At 39.9% G+C, this 8,094-nt stretch overlaps 1 long non-coding RNA gene across 1 annotated transcript in view; it reads left to right on the top strand.

Annotated features, from left to right (window-relative positions):
• Window positions 1–712: 712 nt before the first annotated feature.
• The window catches only part of LOC106148190, a 39,917-nt gene continuing 32,535 nt past the window's right edge, over window positions 713–8,094 (top strand). The window contains exon 1 of the long non-coding RNA XR_001233404.1: window positions 713–895. This is a non-coding gene — a long non-coding RNA (uncharacterized LOC106148190). The remainder of the gene's footprint in view (window positions 896–8,094) is intronic.

Genomic DNA, 8,094 nt, shown 5'->3' with positions numbered 1-8,094 from the left:
GGCCAGAGTCTGACTTAGTCAAACATCAATCCACTTGTAAAAGTCCTTGGAAAACGAAAAATGTCTTTAGCATTTTGCCAAGAAGTGGAGAGGAGGCCGGCTTGAAGGTTATATGAGCTCCCTTCCCACAGTTCACAACACTCTCCCTCACAACTTCAAACCTCATTATGTATTTTTTCCTTCCTTTTGATCATTTTAATGCACTTGAAAATGCATTTTTCCCTGTAGGACAGACAAAACTGCTGAGTAGCCCTCTGGGCAGCCCACACTGGCACGCGACCCATCGTTTTGGGTTCAGTGATCTCCTCATCTGGCTCAGGTTGCTGCCAACGGGAAGGGCAACATTTGCATTCTGTGATCTGGCAGCTTCTCTCAAGGCAGCCACTGCTCCAACACCTGTTCTGACCTTTTTGTCTCTCCTCATGCAGAGCCTTTCCCTTCGGTCCTCTGGCAAAGCAAAACTGGAAAAAATCTAGGACTAGCAGTTTCTGACCCACTTTTTAAAAATTTAGGTAGGGAAGAGGTGACTTAGTGACTGAGTCATTTTTCAGCTTTGTTCTATTTTCATTGATTCTTTTATTTAATGCATGCTTTCTTGGGGCAGTTGTGTGCCAAACATCCTGTTAAGCACAGATAATGATTAATAACCTACTCTTTGCCCTGGAAAAGCTGGCCAGGGGAGGGTTCATAGCATGGCCCCAGAGAGGCATGTTCAGGGAATGCGGGAGCACAGAGAAGACTCGCCATTCCCAGGCCTGGGAGTGGGGTGCCGGGAGAGGGAGAGAGGATGCTTCTTGTGGAGATGGCTTCTTAGTTCACTCTGAGAAGACGAGGGTGAGGAATCTTATTGAAGTGGGAGAGGGCAGCAGACTAGGACTTGCCAAGGACACCAGAGGTAATGGGGACATTGCAAGCTGAGACTTTGACGAAGACAAGTGCATCTGAGAGTGTGGGTGGGTCAAGTGTGTAAAGATCTGTGCGAGGATGTGTGTGGTGGTGTGTGCTGGGGAGGAGAACAGATTCCACTCAGCCCTGCATTTTTGGTGTGGAGCGGGTGGAGTGGAGAGCAGCAGATGAGGCTGGAAGGCAGGAAGTGAGGGCTACTCTTGGTGATCCAATCACTGCTAACAAGGTTGATTCACATGTGCATGATTAGGCCAAAAGCAGAGCATTTCAGTTGGGGAAAGAAGTAGAAATAATCATGACAAGACTTACCCGCACTGTCACTGAGTGTCCCTTGGTGATGTAGCCCCAGCATGTGTTGGAATAGTCACAATTAATTAATTGCCCAACTTATTCCATTTCTGTGTCTCAGTCTTCTCCCACACCAGACACCTTATGTATTCGATTTCCTCACTTAAACCTTATTTTCCAGACATTAAGAGCCTAAGGAAAATATTATCTCATTCTCTTACATACGGAGATAGCCGCCCACCCTGCCAACCACAATGACAGGGCACTTTTCTATTTAAACTGATGAAACCTAAAAAATTGGACGATAAATTGCTATTGTGTTCCCAAGATGTTAAATACCAGGACTCAGGGAGATGCCAGAGAAATAGCGTATTGCTTTGAGTCAGTGGCACCAGCAGTTATAAGGTACAGCACAACTTTAAGTTGACTGAAAAAGAACAGTTCCAGCTACCTGGCAGCATGGTGTCCTGCAGACTGTATGAGTGCGTGAGCTGGCCAAACCAAGCCTCAGTGCAGGGCAGTTTCTTTCATCAACTCAGAGGTAACCGGCACTTTTTTCCTTCCTCAGTCACCTTGTTTGGTACATGATAAGCAGCCTTCTTGCCCGCAGTTTAGTACAAAATTTCAACCACTGACAGTCTCTCTTTCTTAGGTTACATGTAGCACTTAGCTATTGTTTTGGAAGAAAATACGGAACCATAGTCATCTTCCCAATTATTTGTATCGGCTTTACCACGATTAAATTCATCATCCATTTCTCTGCTCCTGTGCAGTTCTGTAGACTAATTGCTCTTATTTTGCTGCTGAATTATAATATGGGCATCTTAAGTGACAATTACATTCATCATATAAACGATGACATAATTCAACTGATGTGATGACATAACCAAGAGTTACGACCAGGTTCATCACTGTGCAGGTCACGGCAATTCCGTCATGATGGTAACAGCAACAACCAATACATTACAACACACCCTGCTCTCAAAGATAAAACATATGTGAGACCAGGGGGAATGTACCTTAGAGCGGATGAGACAACCCTCTCTTCCAAAGGTCCATGTGTATATTTCCTCATGGAAACAAGATAAAAAGTGTAATATGGTAGCCACAGGTCAGTGGCTTATTAACTTTCTTTTATTTTAAAGAAACTAGTTAAAAAAAAGAACAATAGCAAAATGCCAACATCACAGACATAAAACAAAGCAAGAACATTAGAAATGATGTAGAGTTTCAAAACAAAATGATAGGAATTAACAGTGGCTGTTATATTACATGTTGCTATCTTCAACTAAGTTGCTCAGATTACCAGATGTAAGAATGTTAAGATTGAATAAATCCTTAATGAGAATAAAAAAATGTATTAAAAAAAAAACATTAGAGATGATACAGAGTTTGACTAGACAAAATGGTAGGAATCTACCAATGGTTGTTCTATTGCATATTGTTGTCTTCAAGAGAAAACAATGCTAAAATTCATCTGGAACCAGGTGAGACCTAGAATAGCAATGGCAATCCTGGACAACAAAGAAAAGGCAGGAGGTATCAAAATTCCTGGCTTAAAATATACTACAAAGCTACTGAGATAAAATGAGCATGGTACTGGTAAAAAAACAGATCCAAAGATCAGTGGAACCGATTAGAAGATGCAGACACCACTACAAACACACCCAGCTACCTTATCTTTGACAAAGGGGCCAAACATGTTCACTGGAAGAAAGACAACCTCTTTAATAAAAGAAGCTGGAAAAACTGGCTTTCCTCATGCCAAAGACTAAAACTAGACCCCATGTCTACCACCATGCACAAAACTAAAGTCAAAATGGGTCAAAGATCTAAATATTAAAACATAAACACTAAATCTACTGGAAGAGAAAGTAGGTCGAAGCCTTGAAGACATAGGAGTAGGCAGAGAGTTCACGAACAAAAAACAAACTGTATGGGAAATACTTCAAAACTTTTAAAAAACTTTCAGAGACAAAAACCACTGTGAGTCTTCAGAGCAGAAATATCACACATAATTTAATTGAGGTTGCTTCCAAAGGGAAGAAAGCAAACATAATTCTCCTTAGTTTTAAATCCCTTGGTTCTAATTCACCACCACAAAATACAGTATTATATAGTAATCCATGCTAAGCAATATGACACTTCTACCTTAATTCTCAGCGCAAAAGGGGTGTAAAGTGCAATGCACATTTACTGTCTAGGTATCAGTGCAGCAGATAGGGAAGAAGGGGTGCTTTGATAATCAAAGCTTTCTCCACAGACTTCCTGCCAGGCTGCCCTGGATGCTGTCTCCCTTACACTTGGATATGCACATACTTATGCTCTAACCACTTATTCAACTCAAATATTCTCTCCTGATCTCAAACCACCAATCCTTTGTTGAAAGCTCAGCTCTACTCTTCAGGAAGAATGAGGATAGTTAAAGATTACTGACCGATAGGACAGACACTAGGAGCATTGGACAACAGATCTGGAGAAATAGAGGGCTGGCTGGTGGGCCATCACCATTTCTCCACCCAGAGAATTCAACTTCCACCAGGGCTGCCCTGCCGCCACCCTCCTCTTCCTGCCTTGCGGTCTGCTTCTAAAGTATACAGCAGTTTGAAGCTGGAAGCTAAGGGCACTTTTGTCAATCTGAGCATAGGGTCTTGTATTCTGTGATTATTCAGAAACAATGTCAGATAACTTGTGTTATGGGTTGAATTGAATTTCAAAAAGAGATAGATTAAAGTCTTGACACCAAGCACTCAGAATGTGACCTGATTTTAAATAGAATCTTCATGAAAGTAAATAAGGTAAAATGAGGTCATTAGGGTGAGCTCCAACCCACTATCACTGGTGTCACTGTAAGAATGGGAAATTCAGACACAGCAACAGATACACTCAGAAAAGATGCAGTGAGGGCACAAGGGGAGAACACCATGTAAAGACAGAAGTTAGGGTGATACAGCTACAAGCCAAGGGGCGCCAGAGATTGCTGGCAAAACCCCGAAGTGAAGAAGAAACGAAGAGCATTCTCTTCTTCAGGAGTCAGAGAGAGTGTGGCAACTGCAACGCCTTAATTTTGTGCCTCTTGCCTAAGGAGCCATGAGACAATACTTTTCTGTTGTCCCAAGTCACCCCGTGTGTGGTGCTTTGCTACAGCAGCCACGAAAACCCAATACCACATGATACAGGGCCTTTTACTTAATGGATTTCTATGAACAATCAAATCCCAGTGCCTCACTATTTGCTCAAAATGTTTCTAAACAGGGACAAGTGTGGAAATGAAGAGTCAAAACACATCTATTTATTCATTAAAGGCTACAGGAGCAGCAAACATGCAATAGAGAGCAATAGTTTTGCTTGCACTTAGCTTCCAGTAGTTACCATAGAAAGCATCGACTTTAATTTGGCTTAGCGGCTCTTTCCCATCAGAATGTGATCAAAACAAAACAATGCTAGAGCACACCAAGGCTCTCAGGTACAGCACCAGCTTTTCCAAGGGAGAAGTTTGCTAAGTACTCCAATGGTCAGGGACTGTTTCAAATCAAATATGTCACTGATACTGCACAAAGAAAGGGTCACAATTATGCAGGAAGTGAGTGTTCAGAAATTGTGACCTCCTGGGAATTAAATGTTTACTACATTGAAAAGGTCACAGGTGAAATTTAACACCCAAGGCCTACAGTTGGTAGCTTCTTTTGTTACGTATTTGCAAGATTATTAATATTAAAAATTTGTTCAAATATTTATTAACATGACATCTTAGCAGTATTTCCTGGAAAGTATTTCAAATGCAGAGTTTATCCATTGATATTTCACAATGGGAATACATTTTAGTATTATAGAATTACATAGGATACAATCTCTTTTTATAAATTGTCTTTAAAAATTATCAGTTATTCATCAAAATAAGAAAAGAAATAATTTTCTGTAGGATGAGATAATGTTAAAGGAAACTTGGCTTATACATGTTCTAATTTTGATTAAAAATAAATTAGCAGACTGTGTGTAATTGTCCCAATTCAGCACCCTGTCCTGCGTTTGTCACTGTTCAGGAAATGAGAGCTTTCTTTTTCTGTTCTGATTTTATCTAAATTCTCTCCTGCACTGTTTAAAGTCAGTGTTACCTTTAAGCCCATACGACATAGCCCTCTTGGCTCCACAAATTTCTTATGATCTGGAAGCTACGCAGGAGTCTTTAGATACAACAAAAGGAAATGGAAAAAGTAATAATAACAATTTTCTAATAGGTAGCAAGAAAGTCTTCTTTGTCCATTGCATTCTTGCCCCAAATAGTTCTTCTTACAAGGTCTTATAAAGTAATGAGAGCAAAGTGTTGTTGCTTAGTCCTGTGTTCAGTTACAGTCCTGATAAACATTATACAGACGCAGAGGGGTGAGGTGTCATCGCTCTTGCTTTCTTCTTATTCCTGTGCTGTGAAGCTTTCCAAGGTTATTGTAAGGCTTGTGCACAGGTTTGGATATCACATCCTTGTTAACTTTCACTTGTTTCTCAAGGAGTGATAAATCTCCCTGAGAGACTCCTCTTCACTTGTAAGTATCAATGTAGAAATGTTTTTGAAGGAACTGATGTTTTTTTTAAAAGGTCCATAGGCTTTAATCATAGTCATTTTAAAGTCAATTAATTGCACATAACTCAATGTGTTCTGTTTCCACGTTCAGTAAAATTGATCCCCACTCTGATTCAAGTGTGTGCTTGCTTTGTTTCTGTCAAAACCAACATTTTGAAAGCAATAATAAATTTTCTTCAGTCCTCTTTTTATTTTTTTCTAGAAACTTTGCACCAAGAATAGCTTGCTGTGCCCCCAGCACTGAAATTCCACGAGCCTGAGCATGACACATTCCCTACATTCATCTACCTGGGTCAAGACTAAAGCTGGGGTCCAAAACTCATGTCAGAGTTCAGGGTAAAATGCTGGTTTTCCCCAGAGGAATGCTTCAGAGTTGTGGAATCCGAAAAGAATGGCACAGGAGAGACAGAGGATCAGGAAATGATATGACCTAAAGTCAATGGTCTTTTCCAGAGGACTCAATTTTTATTCTTCCTGGAGTTAATAGAAAGTTGGAATTACAATATTTTTATGCCTTATATGCTTCCTTTCTAAGTACATCTATATTCAAGCCATTATGAACTAACCAACAGGACAAAAATTATCAAGTAAGGAAAGATTGATTTTTACCCAAGCCATTTTAGAATGTAATTTAAGAAAACTGAAAATTGTCCTGCTGTATTATTAAAGAAGTACAGTAATCACATTTAGATGTCTAAAGAACAGCATTTTCAGCTATGCACTAATCCTTTAAAAGCCACAGGATATTGGTTTCCAGATACCAAAGGCCACTGATGTTCAAGATCCTTACGTAAATTGGCACGGAATTTTCACATAACCTACACTGTGTAAGTGCTATAGAACAGTGTTATGCTATAGTGTTTAGTGAGTGAAAGCAAGGAACGTTCCTGCAATACTAGTACTTCATCCCTGTTTACTGCCAAACTACTGAACTGAGATAACACACAATAACCCAGTGGAATTGATTTGTTACACATTCATCCGCTTTCCACTTTAGCTTGCTATGATTTTCTCTATTTCTGCATCATGCCCAACAGCAACTTTGTAAGTATAATCCCACTTCTGCCAGGTCCTGGGGAGAAAAAGGAATGAGTACCAGTTCAGTACTTGGATGACAATTTAATGAAGGGGCTCTATTCTTCAGAAAGTGTTGGCAGGAGGTGGAAACTACATAGGACAGTGTGGTGCCTTAAAGCTACTAAGAGCAAGAGGCTCTGCTCACCCCAAGGCCTAGGAGGCAAGGGAACAACCCAGTGACTTCAACCTAGAGAGAAGACCACCTGACAGAGCTGGATGACAGAGGAGATCATCTGAGGGCAGGAAGGTAGGCTTCTGGCAGTGCTAGTCCACACAGGGCCGTGTGGCAGGGCCAGAGAGACACTCAGGGGGCAGTCCCTGGGGGCCCAGGTGTCTAGAGAGAAGGGTCTGCAGAGAAGGTGGTGTGATGCAGCAGCCAGGGAGGTGACAGTGTGTGACAGTCCTCTCCAGAGATGCTTCTGGGTCTTCAGTAAATAGCAAAGATCTTGAGGCATTTGTTAAGAGGATCTTTTCAATTTTTCCTTTTCATGGAAATCGGAATAGGGCTGATCCAAAAGCACAGATTTGCAAATAGGAATACAAAGACAAAAATGGATAAATAGTATCAGGAATTTACAGAAAGCATTAAAAGAGCTGCTTCTGTTTTTTTCTGTCTGATCCATTAAGATCTCCAAAGGACCAGAAAGCCTGAGTTACAACCAGTGGGACTTAGAAGCATTTATACTTAGAAAGAGAGAACCAAACATTTTAGATGAAATTATTTATAATAAAAAGGCTTATGATTTCCACAAATGTTACTTGCATGATCCTTTAATTAAACCAAATTTAAAATGTGTGTATTATGACTTCTTATTCATTGTCATTCTTTTTCTTTTTTTTAGTCACTTGTGTTGCAAAAATATTACTTTGTTATCCCATTCATTATCAAGGAGCAAGTCTACAGTTAAACTAAAGATTAAACACAGTTTTATTTGATATCTTGAAAAACAACTGCTTTATTTACTTATTTATTTATTTATTGTTTTTTTAATTTTAAAAATAAAAGGAGGAAAACATTGACAGACAGACAACCTTTTATAGAATAGCAAAAGAACAGTACAGACAATACAGAGTTACAAAGTGGTAGGAAATCAACAATGCTTCTTGTATTACATATTGATATCTTCAAAGTGGTTTCTCATGAAAACAGATAGAGACATGCAATATTGATCAATCAAGGACTCACTGACAGTTTCTTTCAGCAAAGAAATAGAAGACAGTAGATCAACTGTGTTAACTATCCT

The sequence above is a fragment of the Chinchilla lanigera genome, unplaced genomic scaffold (genome assembly GCF_000276665.1).
Source record: "Chinchilla lanigera isolate Chin_1 unplaced genomic scaffold, ChiLan1.0 scaffold00016, whole genome shotgun sequence".
NCBI classification, from domain to species: Eukaryota; Metazoa; Chordata; class Mammalia; order Rodentia; family Chinchillidae; genus Chinchilla; species Chinchilla lanigera.
The sequence above is the reverse complement of the archived record's forward strand: the minus strand, read 5'-3'. Positions and strand labels throughout refer to the sequence as shown.